Below are 20,235 nucleotides of genomic sequence, written 5' to 3' on the forward strand. Positions count from 1 at the left end.
TTGTAGATCAGAAAGTTCCGTAAAATGATTGAACCATAAACGGTAAACACACCACGTTCCTTATTGACACTGGCACCAGCAGCTGTTTCTTGAAAACATCTGAATTCCCTTAACTATCTCTCTCAGGTTTGAGGATAGACATAGTTGGTTTTTCAAATCAGCTTGTTCTGCACCATATTTCCTGCCCCGTTTCCATCACCCTTGGGGCCATTAGAGATAAACATGCATTCTTACTAGAGCCCTGATTAACCCGTTCGCAGCCAGGCCTTTTCCCCTCCTGTGCTGAGCCTTTTTTTGGCTAATTTGGGCAGTTCGCGCTTAGGCCCTCATAACTTTTTTTCCACATGAGCTACCCATGTCAAATTTGCGTCCTTTTTTCCCAACGTCCTAGGGATTCTAGAGGTACCCAGACTTTGTGGGTTCCCCTGAAGGAGACCAAGAAATTAGCCAAAATACAGCAAACATTTTGTTTTTAAAAAAAATAAATGGGAAAAAAGGGCTGCAGAAGAAGGCTTGTGTTTTTTTTCCCTGAAAATGGCATCAACATAGGGTTTGCGGTGGTAAAATCACCATCTTCCCAGCTTTCAGGAACAGAAAGACTTGAATTAGAAAACCAAATTTTTCAACACAATTGTGACATTTTACTGGGACATACCACATTTTTACTATTTTTTCCAGAAATGGGTGAGAAATCAATGCTGGATCCCAGAAAGCTAAACATATCTGTAAAGTAGACAAAAGTCTGAATTCAGCAAGGGGTCATTTGTGTAGATCCTACAAGTGTTTCCTACAGAAAATAACAGCTGAAATAAAAGAATATTGAAATTGAGGTAAAAAAACAGCCATTTTTCTCCACGTTTTACTGTGTAACTTTTTCCTGCGATGTGAGATTTTTAAAAGCAGTATACCATTACGTCTCCTGGACTCTTCTGGTTGAGGGGATATATAGGGCTTGTAGGTTCATCAAGAACCCTAGGTACCCAGAGCCAATATATAAGCTGCACCTTGCAATGGGTTTTCATTCTATACCAGGTATACAGCAGTTAATTTGCTAGCACCCACGACAGGAAATGCCCCAAAACACAATGTGGACACATCACATTTTCCAAAAGAAAACAGAGCTGTTTTTTGCAAAGTGTCTAGCTGTAGATTTTGGCCTCTAGTTCAGCCGGCACCTATGGATACCTAGCAAACCTGTGCATTATTGAAAACTAGACACCTAGGGGAATCCAAGATAGGGTGACTTGTGGGGCTCTGATTAGGTTCTGTTACCCAGAATCCTTTGCAAACCTCTACATTTGGCCAAACAAGCACTTTTTCCTCTCATTTCGGTGACAGAAAGTTCTGGAATCTGAGAGGAGTCACAAATTTCCTTCCACCCAGCTTTCCCCCAAGTCTCCTGATAAAAAACCCACTTGTGTGGGTGGCCCAGGTGCCTGCAACAGAAAAATTACAAAAACCTGTGGAAATTGAGGGGATAGAACAGCAAGTTGATAAGCACATATTTTTCTTTTATTCATCTTTTAGGCTGACTCTGCTTTGGGGACCCACACAAGTGAGGTGTTAGTTTACTTGGGAGACTGAGGGGAACGCTGGGTGGTAGGAAATTTGTGCCGCAGCATTGATCCTACAAAGAAAAGTGAGGAAAATATGCTTTTTTAAGAAAATTTTGAGGTTTGTAGAGGAGTCTGGGTAAGTAAATGTTGGGGGATCCAGGCAAGCCACACCTCCGTCGAGTCCTTGGGGTGTCTATTTTTAAAACATGTCTGGGTTTGGTAGGTTTCCCTAGATGAAGGCTGCACCCGAAACCAAAAACATAGGTGCCCCCCCCAAACACAGGTAGTTTTGCAATAAATCATTTTGATGTGTCCATGTACTTATGTGATGTTCCAAACACTAAAATTGTGAAAAGAAACGCACCGAGGTTATGTTAAAAACACCCCTCACCCACCAACCAAGTTGGTGGCATGCTTCGTCATCGGGGTCCCATCCGAGACACCTAGCGTGTCACAGGTGTGCTGCGACGCCTGATTACAGCGGAGCAGGTTTTGTCATTTTTACCACACATACTGGTTGGATTTGGCACGAGGGTGAGTGATGGTTCAGTGGAGCAAATTTTATTAACAAGACATTTTACAAAAATTAAATGCACTGTTAATAACTGAAAGGCCATAAAACTGAACCAATGACTCACAGCTTGTGAGCTGTAAAGCCACGACAAGGCACCAACTGCTTTACAGTCCATTCACACACCTTTCATACACGACATGCATGAGACCATTCACGCCGCCAGCCACGGGCCCAGCACATTACAACACTCGCATCGACACACAGCACCACTCAAGGGCCCATCACTTACAGACGCCCACATGCCTGATACAGCAATCACACCAGCTGATGGGAGTGTGTGGACTGGCGTTTGGCTGGCAGTGTGTTGCAGTAGCCAATAGCAAGTCAATATTTACAGTGACAGCCAAGCGCCACTCCACACACAATGGCAAACCACTAACAAATTAGAAATAATTACAAAACTACAAACACAAAAGCTCTAACTAAGTACATGACAGAAATACCAACCATGAAACTCAACACATGAAAATATAAAACAGGCAGTTTACACTCATGGTAGTTCCCAGTAATTCTTCTGGGTGTGGTTATTCCTGAAACAACCACCCACACACATCCCAGGCTTTGAAGGACAATCTGGGCAGTTCAATCGAGTCTCCCTCCGGATACCTCTTCGAGCACAGACTCTACATTTCTTAGCTGGAAAGTCTTTTTTGGGCGTGGGAGGAATGTGCTCAGCAAAGTGGCTATCTTTCAATCTAGCCACATCCTCCACCACTGCTTCTGCTTCTCTAGAAACTCTTGCCTCTTTCACCACAATAAGGCTCTCTATAACTGACTCCTGAAATTTCACAAATGTCATCTTTGACTCTGGAGATCTATCCTTCAACACAATAAAAGCATTAAAAGTTGCCAAGTGGAAGAGGTCAATTGCTAACATCTTATACCAAACATAAGACTTATAAATAGCAGTATAAGGTTCCAACCTCTGATCAAATCTATCTACATCTCCCATGTGCTTATTATAATCTAAAATGCACACAGGTTTGCTCACTTCAGCAGCCTGGCCCCAAACAGTCACGGGGGAAGTACTCTCATCATGGATGGTACTTAGCATGTAGACATCCCTCCTGTCTGAAAATTTCAAAGCTAGCAGCTCATCATTCTGCAAGGTACAGCACTGTCTCCTCTCAAGTTTTCTACAGACAAGCTCCCTTGGATAGCCTTTCCGGTTACAACGAATTGTGCCACAATTAACAGTGTCCACTCTAAACAATTCCTTGAACAACTGCACTCCAGTGTAGAAGTTATCTACATACAAGTGGTGACCTTTGTTAAACAGTCATCTACCAAGTTCCCACACAATTTTCCCAGTAACTCCAAAAGTGGGAGGACAACCAGGGGGGTCAATACAGGAATCCCTACCAGTGTAGAAACAGAAATTATACACATATCCTTTACTACTTTCAGACACCATATACAATTTAATTCCATAGTGTGCCCTTTTGCTAGGAATGTAATGCCTAAAAACCAAACGACCCTTGAAGAGGACCAAAGACTCGTCCACAGCTATTTCTTTGCCTGGAACATAGACCTCTGAAAAACGATCTACAAAATGATCAAGGACAGGCCTAATCTTTAAAAGACGGTCAGAATCAGGGTGATCTCATGGCAAGGCTAAAGCATTGTCAACAAAATGCATCATCCTAAGAAGAAGCAAATACCGATTATGACTCATGGTTGCAGGAAATATAGCCGTTGCCATCAAGGGACTAGTAGACCAATAAGAAGCCAGTGGCGGCTTCCTTATCAACCCCATCAAAAGAGTCAAACCCCAAAACCTTTCCATCCCCTCCAAATTTGTGGGAATCCACTGGGTAGCTCTAGAGTGTGGCCTAAGTTTAGCAGCGTTGTCCTTCAAATACTGCTCCGCATACAAATTAGTCTGCTCAACAATCTCTTCCAAAAACACATTATCCATAAATAACTCAAAGAAATTGACAGGTAAAAAGTTCTCTGTATTGACTCTACACTCCGGGAGACCAGTATAGGCAGTCAACTCTGGCTGCTCCATGTTTAGGGCAACCCAGAGTTGCTGCACTACTGGCACATCAGTGTACTCCTCTAAAACAGCCCCTTCATCTGCACTGAGAGTGGCTTCCTCATCAGAAGATTCCTCTCTGACAGAAACTTCACTGCCAGAATCTCTCACTTCCTCCTCGGCAGCAGGAATGCTCAAAGAGACATCAGGGGAAAGGAAAACCCTTTCCTTTCTCCCGATGCCTCTTTGTTTGAAACCCCCCACCCGCTGGAGGAGAAACTTACCTGTTTCTCTGTGCTCGCTCTGGAAGCCCGGCACCCTGTAATGCTGTCAGCATGAGATCGTGCACTGACGTCATTAGGGGGGGTGGGAGGTGGGAGGGTCGGGGCTGAAAAAGGTTCCCCTTCCAACCCTGCCTTGGGGGGTGGGAGGGAAGCCCACGGAGGGAGAGCTCCCTCCGAGCTCATGTCCGAGGAAGTAAGGGTTACGTCCTCGGTACAGGAGCACTGTTCCGGCGGACGTATCCATTACGTCCCCGGCACAGAACGGGTTAAGAGCGGGTCGGTGTTCTAAACCTCTTTGTAAACCCCTGTTGTTACAGAGGATGTGATATGAGTTGAGCAGTATATCCATATCCGGCAACTACTGAATATGTTAAATATCTCACCCTGCCATAATTTAACAGGATAAAAGTATACAGTATTTATCATACCTTGCAAATTTTGGTGCAGGAAGAACTACAATCTGCCTGTTATTCCCCAGAAACATGTAATAGGCACATTGATTGCACCTGATAAATAACGGTATCGTTATTTATCTGCTGCAATAAAAAGCACCTGGATTCTGACAAATTTGGATTCAGGGCCTAAGTCTGACTTCACCAGCAAATCTACTGGGTCTGGGCATTTTGTACAAACTCAATTGCACTGTGTTCTGTAGACCCATTGAAGTCTACCTCAACATACCCCAGCATTATGAGAATGAGATGTTGGCACTGCTTTGTGAAAATACTTATTGTCAACCTCTTTTAAATAGTACTAATTTGACACAATACCTCACTTTCTCATGCACCCTCACCATTGTGGTCCACAGGGGCCAATGATGTGGCGTTCATCGCTTTTATGGAGTTCATTAAAATAAAGATCAAGCCACTAAAGAAACTGCCTCAGATTCCTCAGTACCCCATAAAGCCCAAGGCTGAGGCAGGAATTTGTCCCATCATTGCTGACCTAATAGAGCAGGAGGTTTTGGTACTACTTTTTTATCAGATGTAATACCCCAATACTCCCTACAAAAATATGCTGAAACGACTAATGTGTACAAATTTGTCGAGTTCTTACGGTTAACAATAATGTAGTTCTCTCGTAGGGGATTTCCATGTATAGTCATAAGCACTGAATAGTTCCCCACGCCTGCGGGGACCCCGGAGCACTGTTCTGAAGTGTGTTCTTAAGTGTAGATGTTTGCCTTTCTTGAAAAAGGCCTGTGAAGTCTCTTAAGAATATCAATGTGCAGCCTAGAGGAAAAGCTACGAAGGCCAAATTGTTCATTCTTTTGGTTGAGAAAAAGGAAACTGTAGTACAGATATACCTTTAAAACATATTTATTCTAGAAATGTAGTAGAAAACATATTTTCCAACCTTTTTTACAACTTCAAAATGGGGATGAAACAATGCAGGCAGTGTAGCCCATAGGCTGCCATTATACAGAATGTAAATAGAGCTGTGCCTTTAAGAAGAAAAAGTCTTCCCGTATCCCATCATGCACAGCAAAAGGCAGTTGCCTCAGTTCTTTTTTCCGGCTCCTTCTGACAGGACCCCTGAAGCATTGAGCTCCACCTATTATAGTTTTTTTTTACTATCTACCTTTGGATTTCAATTTCACTCGACATTTTTCATCCAGAGTGAATGTTTTCTAGCTTTTCTTGTCAAATTCTGACAGAAATTTGAGGCTTTTTTCCACCAGAATGCCTTCTCTTTTTGATAAGTGCCCTAGCTGTGGCAGGAAAAAGGCCAAAACAGGCCCACATCAAGTCTGTATTATTTGCCTGCCGTCATCTCATAAGCCTGATGCCTGTGACATTTGTAAAACCTTCTCCAGTCGCACCCTTCGTGACAGGGAGAAAATCCGCCTTCAGGCCAAGGAAGACAGGAGACGGAGAGGACAATCTACCACAGAGCGAGGAGAAGGGCAGTCTTCTACAAGGGCTCTCACTGTGTCCTCTGGAGCAGCTTCCAGATCTGCTCACAAGCTTCACAGGTCCCCGACGACGTCGAGAGCATCAATGTCGAGACAAGGAATGGCTCCGACATGCTCGCCGTCAAGAACCAGCTCGCCATCGATGAAGAGGCATCGCTCGCCGTCGAGAGCGTTATTATCGTCGAGACGGCATAGACATTCGCCGTCGAGAAGTTCCCGGTCCAGGTCACCGTCGACGCGAAGGGGAAGATTGACGTCGGTGGACAGTACTCGCCGTCGGAGACGATCGGCATCATCCCACCGACGTCGAGGGAGATTGCCATCGAGCGGCTCTCAACGGCGAGAGGAGTCAACGCCGAGAGGTACTCTGCGGTGTCGTACTTTGACGTCGAGAAGCTTGTCGGCGTCGAGAAGGCACTCAAAGAGACCAAGGAGGGTCTATACCACCTCAGAATCCTCGGCTTCTCTCATTCTCTTGCCACCTTCGCCTCAGCCTTCTCCTCAGCCATCTCCTCTACCACCGACACCTCTGGCACCTACAGCTCCTCCGCCTGTACCTCTTTCAGAGGCCGCCCCAGTGACTCCTGCAGAATCCACAAGGCAATCTCGACATTCTTCGAGACGCTCTTTTGCATCTAGACATCACAGGTCTCCTCGTTCCCATGATAGACACTCCTCCTCATCCACAAGAAATTACTCTCCGACGTTATCTGACTCCCCGTCTCCAAGAGTTTCTCCCATAGACGATGTCAACACTTTTCAAGAGGTACTAATTTGCGGTGCTACCAAGCTGAACATCCCTCTGGCAGTACCCACTCCAACAACCTCTGTCATTTTTGAGACACTACACCAGTGTTCTTCTGCTAGACCATTACTACCGCTGGTCCCAGGGTTACTTGAACCAGCAATGGACATTTTCCTAACACAGTCCACAACTAAAACTGCTCCTTCTAGACTCATAAACAAATATCGTCCTCCGGAGCAGGACCCTTTATTTGTGAGAGCGGATCCAGTGCCCGATTCGGTGGTATTCGTGGCTGCTAAAAAGTTGCATTCTACATCTCCGTCTTCTTCTTCTCCACCAGACAAGGAGAGTAGAAAAATTGATGCCGCAGGCTGCAAAGTTTGCTCAACTTCAGCCATCACTATGAAAGCGGCTAGTGCCACTGCCCTGTTGGGCAGGTATGATCGCGCCCTTTGGGATTCTGTGCTGCAATTTGCAGAATACCTCCCTAAGGAGAAAAAGGAGGATTTCTTGGAGATTGTAAGTGAAGGCGCCATGGTCTCCAATCAAGTAATAAGCGCGGCTGCAGAATCCTCTGTGTTATCTGCACATAATTATTCTCATGGAATTTCCTTAAGAAGACATTCCTGGCTACGCCTTACTTCACTTAAGCCAAAGACGCAACAGAGGATACAAAATCTGCCTTTTTCAGGTTCCACTTTGTTTGGTTCTCATGCTGGCGATGAAATGTCGAGGATGAAGACAGAATTGGACACTCTGAAGGCTGTGGGCATCGAGAAGCCAAGAGAGCAACGGAAAACATTCCGTCCCTACCACCGTAGATTCTTCGCTCAAAGGCTTCAGACACCGCAGTGGATGCCTCCGAGATCCCAGCAACAGTAACACCAGAGAACCTTTTCGACCCAGCGAAAACAAACAAGGGGTCGCTCTACACCACAAACCGCCCAAACAGGTCGTCAAGCATCGGCGTCTAAGCCCTGAATCCTCACTTCCCCCATCTCCGTTACCCACTCCGGTAGGGGGAAGTATTTCATATCATCTGGAAGAGTGGCAACGCATAACACCAGACGCCTGGGTGTTGAATATTGTGCGGAATGGCTACTGTCTCAGGTTCATAAGCCCCCCGTCTTCTGTTCCTCTCAAACCGGTAAATTACCATCTCAACGCTCTCAAAGTGGAGGTAACAACCCTATTACAAAAGAAGGCGATAGAACCTGTCCCTATGAACCAGCAGGGAAAGGGAATCTACTTGAGGTACTTCCTGGTACCAAAGAAAGACAAACACGAGTTCCGACCCATTCTCGATCTAAGAGTAGCCAACAAATGGGTTCGCAGAAAAAAGTTCAGGATGCTATCCTTACACCAAATCTACCCCCAACTTCGTCAAGGCGATTGGCTCTGTTCAATAGATCTCCGCGATGCTTACTTCCACATTCCTGTGATCAAAAAGCATCGGAAGTTTTAAAGATTTCTTGTTGGAAAAAGTAATTACCAATTTACAGTGCTACCTTTCGGCCTCAAATCAGCACCAAGGACGTTTTCCAAATGCATGGCGGTGGTGGCAGCCCATTTAAGGAAACATCGGATCTCCGCCTATCCCTATCTAGACGATTGGCTCACAAAAGCATCCACATACCTAGAGGCCCAACAGCACTTCAATTGGACTCACCAGCTGCTCCAGAGACTGGGCCTTCAGGTCAACCTCTCCAAGTCCACGGCAACACCTGTGCAGAGGTTGCACTACTTAGGCGCCATCATAGACAACACTCAAGCAAAGGTGTTTCCTTCGGAGGAACGACGTTTATCAATCCTCCAAAAGTGCCAGCAGCTCGAGAAAATTCCTCAGGCCACTGCAAGAGTGATATCCTCTCTCCTGGGGTTGATGGCGTCTTGCATCTACCTCACTCCCCACGCTTGCCTCCATATGAGACCTTTACAAGTATGCCTAGAGAATCAATGGTATCAACTAGTAGACGATTGGGAGAACAGCATCCTTCTTTCTCCCCATGCCATTCAATCCCTCAAGTGGTGGTGTTCTCCGAACAATCTTCTGAAAGGGATGCCATTCCACCAACAGCCTCCAACTCAGACCATAGTTACGGATGCATCGCTGCTCGGATGGGAAACGCATATGGATCACCTTAAAATTCAAGGCTCTTGGTCACAGAGAGAACGACTGTATCAAATCAATCCCTTAGAGCTACGTGCAGTCCATCTTGCACTCAAGGCCTTCCTCCCCGCACTGACTGCGAAAACTCTGCTTCTCCAAACAGACAACATGGCCACCATGTACTACTTGAACAAACAAGGGAGTACCAGATCCAGGACAGTGTCTACAGAGGCCCAAACAATCTGGCACTGTCTTATAGCCAGGAACCTAACAATATTAGCAACTCACCTTTCGGGCATACAGAATGTCCAAGCGGATGCCCTCAGCCGAGCAATGGACGAAAACCACGAGTGGGTTCTGCACGACGACGTCGTCCACTACATCTTTTCCATGTGTGGTACCCCTTCTATAGACCTATTCGCAACCCCAGAAAACAAAAAATGCCAAGACTTCGCCTCCAGGTACTACCATCCAGGAACATTGGGGAATGCCCTGTAGATAAACTGGTCAGGAGCATTTCTTTACGCCTTTCCACCGCTTCCCCTGATACCGACAGTCCTCCTCAAGCTGTCCCACTCCAACACCAAGATGATTCTCATTGCCCCAGAATGGCCACGCCAGTGGTAGTTTCCAGAACTTCTTTACCGGTCACTCAGACCACACATCAGATTACCTTGCCGCCCGACCTTCTCACGAAGTTTCGAGGCCAGATGAGACATCCCAACCTCTCGTCGTTGAATTTGGCAGCATGGCTCCTGAGCTAGTGCAGTGTGGTCACCTTAATCTTCCTCAGGACTGCATGGAGATTCTAAGGGAGGCAAAACGCCCTTCCACAAGAACAGCTTATGCCTTCAAATGGAAAAGGTTCTGCATGTGGTGTTTGGACAAGAACTTTGACCCAATAACATGCGGAGAAGAAGCTATTCTTCCATATTTGTTAAACCTGGTGAAGTCTGGCTTACAGTTGTCATCAATCAGAGTAAATTTGGCAGCTCTAACGCCATATAGGAAAAGCCGTTCCCAATCCTCCTTCTTTAAAAATCCAATCATAAAAGATTTCCTAGAAGGTTTAAAAAAGGTTTTTCCTCCTATTAGACGGCCATCTCCTCCATGGGAGCTTAATATAGTCCTTTCACGTCTGATGATGCACCCTTTTGAACCAATACACAAAGCATCCCTCCAGCATCTTACCTGGAAAACTGCTTTTCTGGTTGCAATCACTTCAGCTCGCAGGGTCAGTGAGATCCAGGCCCTTTGCGCTGAGGAACCTTATATGGTTTTTCATTCCTCAAAAGTAGTAATGAGAACACATCCTAAATTTCTACCTAAAGTCATTTCAGACTTTCACGTAAACCAGACCATCTCCTTACCGACTTTCTTCCAAACTCCATCTACTCCTGCTGAGAGAACCCTACATTCTCTCGATGTAAAAAGGGTTTTAAAATTTTACTTGGATAGAACAAAATCTTTGCACAAATCACAACAGCTGTTTATTAATTATGGCCCAGTTAGAACAGGTCTGGCCTCCTCCAAACAATCCTTATCCAGGTGGATTGTCTCATGTATTGTATTCTGTTATCAGTTAGAAAATAAATCCCTCGATGGCAGGCCTAAAGCCCATTCTACTAGGGGGAAGACAGCAACTGCTGCTTTGATGAGAAACATTCCTTTAGCAGAAATATGCAAAGCGGCTACCTGGAGATCTGTCCACACCTTTACTAAGCATTACTGTCTTGATTCAGATGCGAGGACAGATGCTCAGGTTGGACAGGCCTCTCTTAAGAATCTCTTTGCGTGATTTATTGTTTCTTTATTGTTCTGTCTACTCCACCGCGATTATTGGGATGGGCTTGCTAATCTATTCAGTGCTTATGACTATACATGGAAATCCCCTATGAGAGAAGAAATAGTTTCTTACCTGTAACTCCAGTTCTCTCGTAGGGGTATTTCCATGATAGTCATAAGCAACCATCCCTCCTCCCCGGTGGAGTTGACATGATGATTACTATAATAATAATGATATTGATAATGAAAGAGATATTCAGATTTCTTCATGTCATATTACAAGCCTACAAAAAGAACTGAGGCAACTGCCTTTTGCTGTGCATGATGGGATACAGGAAGACTTTCTCTTCTTAAAGGCACAGCTCTATTTACATTCTGTATATTGGCAGCCTATGGGCTACACTGCCTGCATTGTTTCATCCCCATTTTGAAGTTGTAAAAAAGGTTAGAAAATATGTTTTCTACTACATTTCTAGAATAAATATGTTTTAAAGGTATATCTGTACTACAGTTTCAATTTTTTCAACAAAAAGAATGAACAATTTGGCCTATGTAGCTTTTCCTCTGGGCTGCACATTGATATTCTTAAGTGATTTTACAGGCCTTTTTCAAGAAAGGCAAACATCTACACTTAGAAACACACTTCAGAACAGTGCTCCGGGGTCCCCGCAGGCGTGCGGAACTACTCAGTGCTTATGACTATCATGGAAATACCCCTACGAGAGAACTGGAGTTACAGGTAAGTAACTATTCCTTATTTCCAGTTTCCCTATGTTCTCTAACCTCACTACCATCCTTTCTTGCATGCCTGCAAATTCCAAGTGGTTTACTCTGAGTAATCTCTGGTCCACCTTCTTCTTAATCTCTATATGCAAAGAGAGTAATTTCCTCTTCACATTTTAGTCTAGCAGATCTCAACTTTTGTATAAGAGACTTCTTCAAGGATTTATGAAATCTCCATCAATCTTTCCCAAGCTTTACAGAAAGATTTGAACACTTTGGTCTTTCCCACTGATTATATTATGGTGCAATACGCTGATGATTTGTGGTTGGCATCTGTTACTTTAGATCATTGCAAGCTCAACTCCGTCTGTCTCATTGAATTGGCTAAGACGGGACATGAGAATTCAATGGAGGAAACTGCAGTTCTGCCTTCACCGAAAGTGACCCTTAATCATAAAATCTCATCCAGACAGTGGCACTTGTCATCCAAGCAAATTAAAGCCATTTATAAGTGGCTTCTTCTAATGCCCAATTTCCAGGTACAAACTTTCTTGGGTTCAGCTAAGTACTGCAGGCAATGATCTGTTTAAGTTTATATCAGAAAAGATACCACACACCCTTGCAGTGGCCTAAAGGACCTAAAATGCATTTATATTTCAAATGAGGTTTTACATGTAGTGGCACACAAATAGTACCTTCAAACCCAACCCCCCAACTAAACAATACAATCTATGCCCTCCCACCCCTCCCGCCCCCACACTAAGTAATGCACATAATGTAACATTGTGACTTATGCATCAGGATCAACGGTGTGAACTGCACCACAACAAGGCAGTAGTGTTGTGTCGGGTAGGCCCAAGGTGCAAAGTTTCTGGGGACATGTCCAGCCACAAAAGTCGAGTTCAAATAGGGAAGAACTGGGTCCCATAGTTTGTTGAAAAGCTGCAATTTGTCCACCAAGTCATAAGCAATCTTTTTGTGTCTCAGCAGATGTCACAGCTTCTAAATCCAATGCTCGTTTGTTGTTGTGGTGGGCTTTCTCAAGTCTGAAAGAATTGCATGTTTGGTGGCTAGGAAAAGGTGGGTTATTTGTTTGCCCACTGTGGAGTGGGTAAAATCCCTCAGCAGGTCTGCCTAGGGTTGCAAATTCAGGACGTTTATTTAAGTCTCTGCCCTGAATCAGGGAAATCGCTGAGAATATGGCATCCCAAAAGTCTACTAGGTTGGAACATGACCAGAGGATGTTTATGACAGTGCTGATGCCATCACATCCACACCAATGTGCCTCAGGGTGGGCGACATTGATGATATGAAGGCAATGAGTGTTGAGGTGCCAGTGGTACAGATTTCTTTAGAGGATCACTCCGCCCTGTGTGTGGCAGGCAAAGTTGGTGTTGCTATGGAACAGTTCCTGCCATTGTTTAGCATCTAAGGTGATTAGAAGATATCCTTCCCAGCGCAGTTGGTATAATGCTTTAGTTATTGTTGTCTGGATATTAGGGACACTATATATAATAATAGAGATCAGATGCCTTGAAGGAAGTGAGGCATTGGAGAAACCTTTTGAAAGTAGCAAGTACCATTCTTGCCCACGATTTACTGCTGCTGTGCGAGACCAAGTGGCAGAGCTGGAGGTAGTGGAATAGCTCAGACTCAAGGATCCTGTAGTCAACCTTGAGCTCCTCTGTGGTCTTTACTCAGTCCTCTGTGAACATATCCAAGAGGCGAAAACACCCCTCACCTCCAGATCTGGAAGACTCATTTTTGTTAGTGGAGGGGAAAGAAGTGAGGCCCTGCTTGGTGGCGATCGAATCCAAGACTACTTGAGTGGCTCTAGTGACCAGGGAGATATACAGGAGCCTGCCTCTTGAGGCCTTAGGGACCTATGGGACTTCACCCAGTTGTGTGGACTTGAGATCCTGGTCTATAAAGCTCCAGGGGTTGTAGGTTTCCCCCCTGAGCCATTTGATTATGTAGCATAGTTGAGATGCTTGGAATTGGCGGAGTGAATGCGGCACAGCCAGTCATCCCTCCAGAGGTTTCAGAGTGCAAATTTGAAAGGATAATCTAGGACGTTTCCCTTAAATGTAGGATGTGCTTGGTAAGCACATGACTTGAAAGAGATATAGGTTGTGTGACAGAACTGTCAGCCGCAATACCTCCCACCCGTGAGAGCGAGTGGTTATTCCAAGCTGACAATGATGTTTTAGTCTCACGCAGAGAGATTCGCTGATGTTTGGCAGACACGGAAATGTTGGCTGTCAATTGTATAGCCCAGTATCCAGTATGATAGAGTTTATTGTCCATTGGAATGGAGTTGTTGTGGTTAGGGACTCTGCAGGATGTTCCTGCCTACAAGGATCAGTCCCTCAAATTTTGTCATGTTCATCCTTATGCTGGCCATTGTCTATAACTTTTTTAGGAGGGGACTCAAAGCTTGGAGAGAGCACCAGGTTTCTATAAGCAAGAGTAAAATGTAATCTGCAAAAGCAGATACCTTGGAGGTGTCCTTGCAAAAGGAGACACTGGGGATCGGATGGTTGTTTCTGATGCTTTGGAGAAGGGTTCTAGAAAGAGATCAAAGGAGAGAGAGGATGGGGCAGCGATGCTGACTGTCCTGTTGGATCAGGATGAGAGTGGATGAGTGACCATTGACACTCATTTTCAAGTGGTGATTGCAGCAGAGTGCTGAGATCCATCACCTCTTCCTGTTGCCCAGACCGAAGAGTCAGAGTATCCCAGAGAGCATTCCCCAATGCACACTGTCAAATGCCTTTTTGTCATCCAAAGATAGGAGGACAGCTCCTCTCCCTTTCATCCTGGTTATATCAATAAGATGAAGGAAAAATTAGTTTTGTTGCTAGTGTTACAATTGATTTTGAAGCCTCCCTAGTTGGCGTGGATCAGGTCAGGCATCATGATGTCAAGGCAGTTGGCAAGGACCTTTGCAAAGAGTTTTAGGTCTATACTCAGGAGGGATATTGGGTGAAAAGATAGACAAATCTTTGATCTGTGCCTGGTTTTGACTTTTATGTGATAGACACTTCTGTCATACAGGCAAATGCCCCCAGCTCCATGGTCAAGAAGTTGAAGATGGTTCTAAGGACCATAAAGCCATCCATTTTCAGGGGCTTAGGAGGGTTTGAGTTGGTTAATAGCTGCTAGGATCTGAGCGCGGTGATGGAGACATCAAGTTCCGTGGCTGCAGCAGCTGAGAGTCGGGGGAGGGTGACAGATTTTAGGAACACCTCCCTGTGATCAGCAGAGGTTGGGTTCACCATGTGGGGGGATTGATAGAAGGACTGGATGGTTGGAAGTTTACCCTCAGTCGAAGTATGAGTGAGATTACCTGCCTTTATTTCCCATATGTGCCTGCATGCTTGGTGTGCCTTATGTTTGTGAGCCAGTAAGGGGCCTAGTTTGTTGCCTCCCTCGTGGAAGTGCTCTCCTTTGTGAGCCAGTGCATAGTTATTCATGTCTAGCTCCAATGTGTATAGCTGACCCTGTACTGCCAAAACCTTACACAAAAGTTTGATAGAGGGGGAGTGTTTCTGTTCCTGTTCGAGAGTCGCTAACTCCAGTTACATCGCCTAAGCGTTTGATCCTGGCTTCCTCCTGTATGAAGTGTCCTTGACCAGCTGCCTTGGGGGCATCCCAACTCTGCATTTGTCTACATCCCCTGTGGAGTTATGGGCTAGGTAGTCAGTGAGCATCTCCTGGATCACCACCACCACAAATGGCTCACGTAGAAAGGAGTTGCTAAGATGCCAGTGGTCACATTCCTTCCATAACTTGAGAAAGCTTAAGAAGGGCAACAGACGGACTAGCTCAAAAACAGATTCAAAGAGAGAGAACAGTGGTTTCCTCTCCTTCTAGTTATGTAGGTGATGAAGACTCTCCCATGTCTGTTCCTGATACTCTTCTTACCTTGACGTACTACCCAGCTACCAGGGATAGGGTCACCGTCCATATCCTTTGGACCTTTTCTGATTTAATGAACATTAAGAAACAGTTCCGTAACATTAGGGAAAAGGCCTACTCGTTTTCGTGTGGGTTATAAAGTGTGTTTGAAGTGTACAGACCAAACTGGGCTGAGGTGAATCAATTGCTGTGATTAGTGGTACCCAGTGAAGTGAGAGATTGATTGGTTGGAAGCTCGGCATGGTTGACACAGGACTTTGGGAACAATGGGGCCCTTCATACAGCAAAGGATGCATTGTTGAATGCTGTTGCAGCTGTGCTTTCAGTGAAAACTGATTGGACCAATATTTTAAATTGCAATCATAAGGTTGAATGGCCAGAAGGTTGTCTGGACATCCTTAAGGACGAGTTTGAAAGGTACTCCGGAACTGCCCGCCTGACAGAGATGGCTCAGGAGACCGTAGGTTCTGCTTTTGTGAAGTGGTTGTTACCAAATGTGAAGATTCAATTGATTACAATATGTATTGGATGCAAACTAAAAAAATAGCAGAATTAGTGACTGTTGCCAATCACTATATGGGATTGCAGGAAAGAAAGAAAGAAAGAAAGAAAGAAAGAAAGAAAGAAAGAAAGAAAGAAAGAAAGAAAGAAAGAAAGAAAGAAAGAAAGAGAGAAAGAAAGAAAGAAAGAAAATGTTAAATCTAAATAATTTCATTGAAATTTCAGAACATGCAGCCGAATGTGAAAGAAGAGGGCGACAAGACTGAGGGTGAGTGAAGAGGGGCAACGGGAGAAGCAGAGGAGAAGCCATAGGTGCGGGCGAGTTATGTTTTTCCTGTTGACAGTTGATGCATTGGAAAATAGATTGCCCTAATGCTGTTTCAAATATACCAAGTCTTGAGATCCCGCCTGAATTTAACCAAATCACGCAGAACTTGCATCCTGTTTTTCATGACAGCCTAAAATGTGTTGGATGTCCAGTGAATACCTTCATTCTTGTAGATCAGAAAGTTCCGTAAAATGATTGAACCATAAACGGTAAACACACCACGTTCCTTATTGACACTGGCACCAGCAGCTGTTTCTTGAAAACATCTGAATTCCCTTAACTATCTCTCTCAGGTTTGAGGATAGACATAGTTGGTTTTTCAAATCAGCTTGTTCAGCACCATATTTCCTGCCCCGTTTCCATCACCCTTGGGGCCATTAGAGATAAACATGCATTCTTACTAGAGCCCTGATTAACCCGTTCGCAGCCAGGCCTTTTCCCCTCCTGTGCTGAGCCTTTTTTTGGCTAATTTGGGCAGTTCGCGCTTAGGCCCTCATAACTTTTTTTCCACATGAGCTACCCATGTCAAATTTGCGTCCTTTTTTCCCAACATCCTAGGGATTCTAGAGGTACCCAGACTTTGTGGGTTCCCCTGAAGGAGACCAAGACATTAGCCAAAATACAGCAAAAAATTCGTTTTTTAAAAAAATAAATGGGAAAAAAGGGCTGCAGAAGAAGGCTTGTGTTTTTTTTCCCTGAAAATGGCATCAACATAGGGTTTGCGGTGGTAAAATCACCATCTTCCCAGCTTTCAGGAACAGAAAGACTTGAATTAGAAAACCAAATTTTTCAACACAATTGTGACATTTTACTGGGACATACCACATTTTTACTATTTTTTCCAGAAATGGGTGAGAAATCAATGCTGGATCCCAGAAAGCTAAACATATCTGTAAAGTAGACAAAAGTCTGAATTCAGCAAGGGGTCATTTGTGTAGATCCTACAAGTGTTTCCTACAGAAAATAACAGCTGAAATAAAAGAATATTGAAATTGAGGTAAAAAACCAGCCATTTTTCTCCACGTTTTACTCTGTAACTTTTTCCTGCGATGTGAGATTTTTGAAAGCAGTATACCATTACGTCTCCTGGACTCTTCTGGTTGAGGGGATATATAGGGCTTGTAGGTTCATCAAGAACCCTAGGTACCCAGAGCCAATATATAAGCTGCACCTTGCAATGGGTTTTCATTCTATACCAGGTATACAGCAGTTAATTTGCTAGCACCCACGACAGGAAATGCCCCAAAACACAATGTGGACACATCACATTTTCCAAAAGAAAACAGAGCTGTTTTTTGCAAAGTGTCTAGCTGTAGATTTTGGCCTCTAGTTCAGCCGGCACCTATGGATACCTAGCAAACCTGTGCATTATTGAAAACTAGACACCTAGGGGAATCAAAGATAGGGTGACTTGTGGGGCTCTGATTAGGTTCTGTTACCCAGAATCCTTTGCAAACCTCTACATTTGGCCAAACAAGCACTTTTTCCTCTCATTTCGGTGACAGAAAGTTCTGGAATCTGAAAGGAGTCACAAATTTCCTTCCACCCAGCTTTCCCCCAAGTCTCCTGATAAAAAACCCACTTGTGTGGGTGGCCCAGGTGCCTACAACAGAAAAATGACAAAAACCTGTGGAAATTGAGGGGATAGAACAGCAAGTTGATAAGCACATATTTTTCTTTTATACATCTTTTAGGCTGACTCTGCTTTGGGACCCACACAAGTGAGGTGTTAGTTTACTTGGGAGACTGAGGGGAACGCTGGGTGGTAGGAAATTTGTGCCGCAGCATTGATCCTACAAAGAAAAGAGAGGAAAATATGCTTTTTTAAGCAAATTTTGAGGTTTGTAGAGGAGTCTGGGTAAGTAAATGTTGGGGGATCCAGGCAAGCCACACCTCCGTCGAGTCCTTGGGGTGTCTATTTTTAAAACATGTCTGGGTTTGGTAGGTTTCCCTAGATGAAGGCTGCACCCGAAACCAAAAACATAGGTGTCCCCCCCCCAACACAGGTAGTTTTGCAATAGATCATTTTGATGTGTCCATGTACTTATGTGATGTTCCAAACACTAAAATTGTGAAAAGAAACGCACCGAGGTTATGTTAAAAACACCCCTCACCCACCAACCAAGTTGGTGGCATGCTTCGTCATCGGGGTCCCATCCGAGACACCTAGCGTGTCACAGGTGTGCTGCGACGCCTGATTACAGCGGAGCAGGTTTTGTCATTTTTACCACACATACTGGTTGGATTTGGCACGAGGGTGAGTGATGGTTCAGTGGAGCAAATTTTATTAACAAGACATTTTACAAAAATTAAATGCACTGTTAATAACTGAAAGGCCAAAAAACTGAACCAATGACTCACAGCTTGTGAGCTGTAAAGCCACGACAAGGCACCAACTGCTTTACAGTCCATTCACACACCTTTCATACATGACATGCACAACACCATTCACGCCGCCAGCCATGGGCCCAGCACATTACAACACTCGCATCGACACACAGCACCACTCAAGGGCCCATCACTTACAGACGCCCACATGCCTGATACAGCAATCACACCAGCTGATGGGAGTGTGTGGACTGGCGTTTGGCTGGCAGTGTGTTGCAGTAGCCAATAGCAAGTCAATATTTACAGTGACAGCCAAGCGCCACTCCACACACAATGGCATAACTTTTTTTTTTAAACAAAGAAACCACTAACAAATTAGAAATAATTACAAAACTACAAACACAAAAGCTTTAACTAAGTACATGACAGAAATACCAACCATGAAACTCAACACATGAAAATATAAAACAGGCAGTTTACACTCATGGTAGTTCCCAGTAATTCTTCTGGGTGTGGTTATTCCTGAAACAACCACCCACACACATCCCAGGCTTTGAAGGACAATCTGGGCAGTTCAATCGAGTCTCCCTCCCGATACCTCTTCGAGCACAGACTCTACATTTCTTAGCTGGAAAGTCTTTTTTGGGCGTGGGAGAAATGTGCTCAGCAAAGTGGCTATCTTTCAATCTAGCCACATCCTCCACCACTGCTTCTGCTTCTCTAGAAACTCTTGCCTGTTTCACCACAATAAGGCTCTCTATTACTGACTCCTGAAATTTCACAAATGTCATCTTTGACTCTGGAGACCTATCCTTCAACACAATAAAAGCATTAAAAGTTGCCAAGTGGAAGAGGTCAATTGCTAACATCTTATACCAAACATAAGACTTATAAATAGCAGTATAAGGTTCCAACCTCTGATCAGATCTATCTACATCTCCCATGTGCTTATTATAATCTAAAATGCACACAGGTTTGCTCACTTCAGCAACCTGGCCCCAAACAGTCACGGGGGAAGTACTCTCATCATGGATGGTACTTAGCATGTAGACATCCCTCCTGTCTGAAAATTTCAAAGCTAGCAGCTCATCATTCTGCAAGGTACAGCACTGTCCCCTCTCAAGTTTTCTACAGACAAGCTCCCTTGGATAGCCTTTCCGGTTACAACGAATTGTGCCACAATTAACAGTGTCCACTCTAAACAATTCCTTGAACAACTGCACTCCAGTGTAGAAGTTATCTACATACAAGTGGTGACCTTTGTTAAACAGTCATCTACCAAGTTCCCACACAATTTTCCCAGTAACTCCAAAAGTGGGAGGACAACCAGGGGGGTCAATACAGGAATCCCTACCAGTGTAGAAACAGAAATTATACACATATCCTTTACTACTTTCAGACACCATATACAATTTAATTCCATATTGTGCCCTTTTGCTAGGAATGTAATGCCTAAAAACCAAACGACCCTTGAAGAGGACCAAAGA

This window comes from Pleurodeles waltl, chromosome 4_2, assembly GCF_031143425.1.
Source record: "Pleurodeles waltl isolate 20211129_DDA chromosome 4_2, aPleWal1.hap1.20221129, whole genome shotgun sequence".
Classification (NCBI taxonomy): domain Eukaryota; kingdom Metazoa; phylum Chordata; class Amphibia; order Caudata; family Salamandridae; genus Pleurodeles; species Pleurodeles waltl.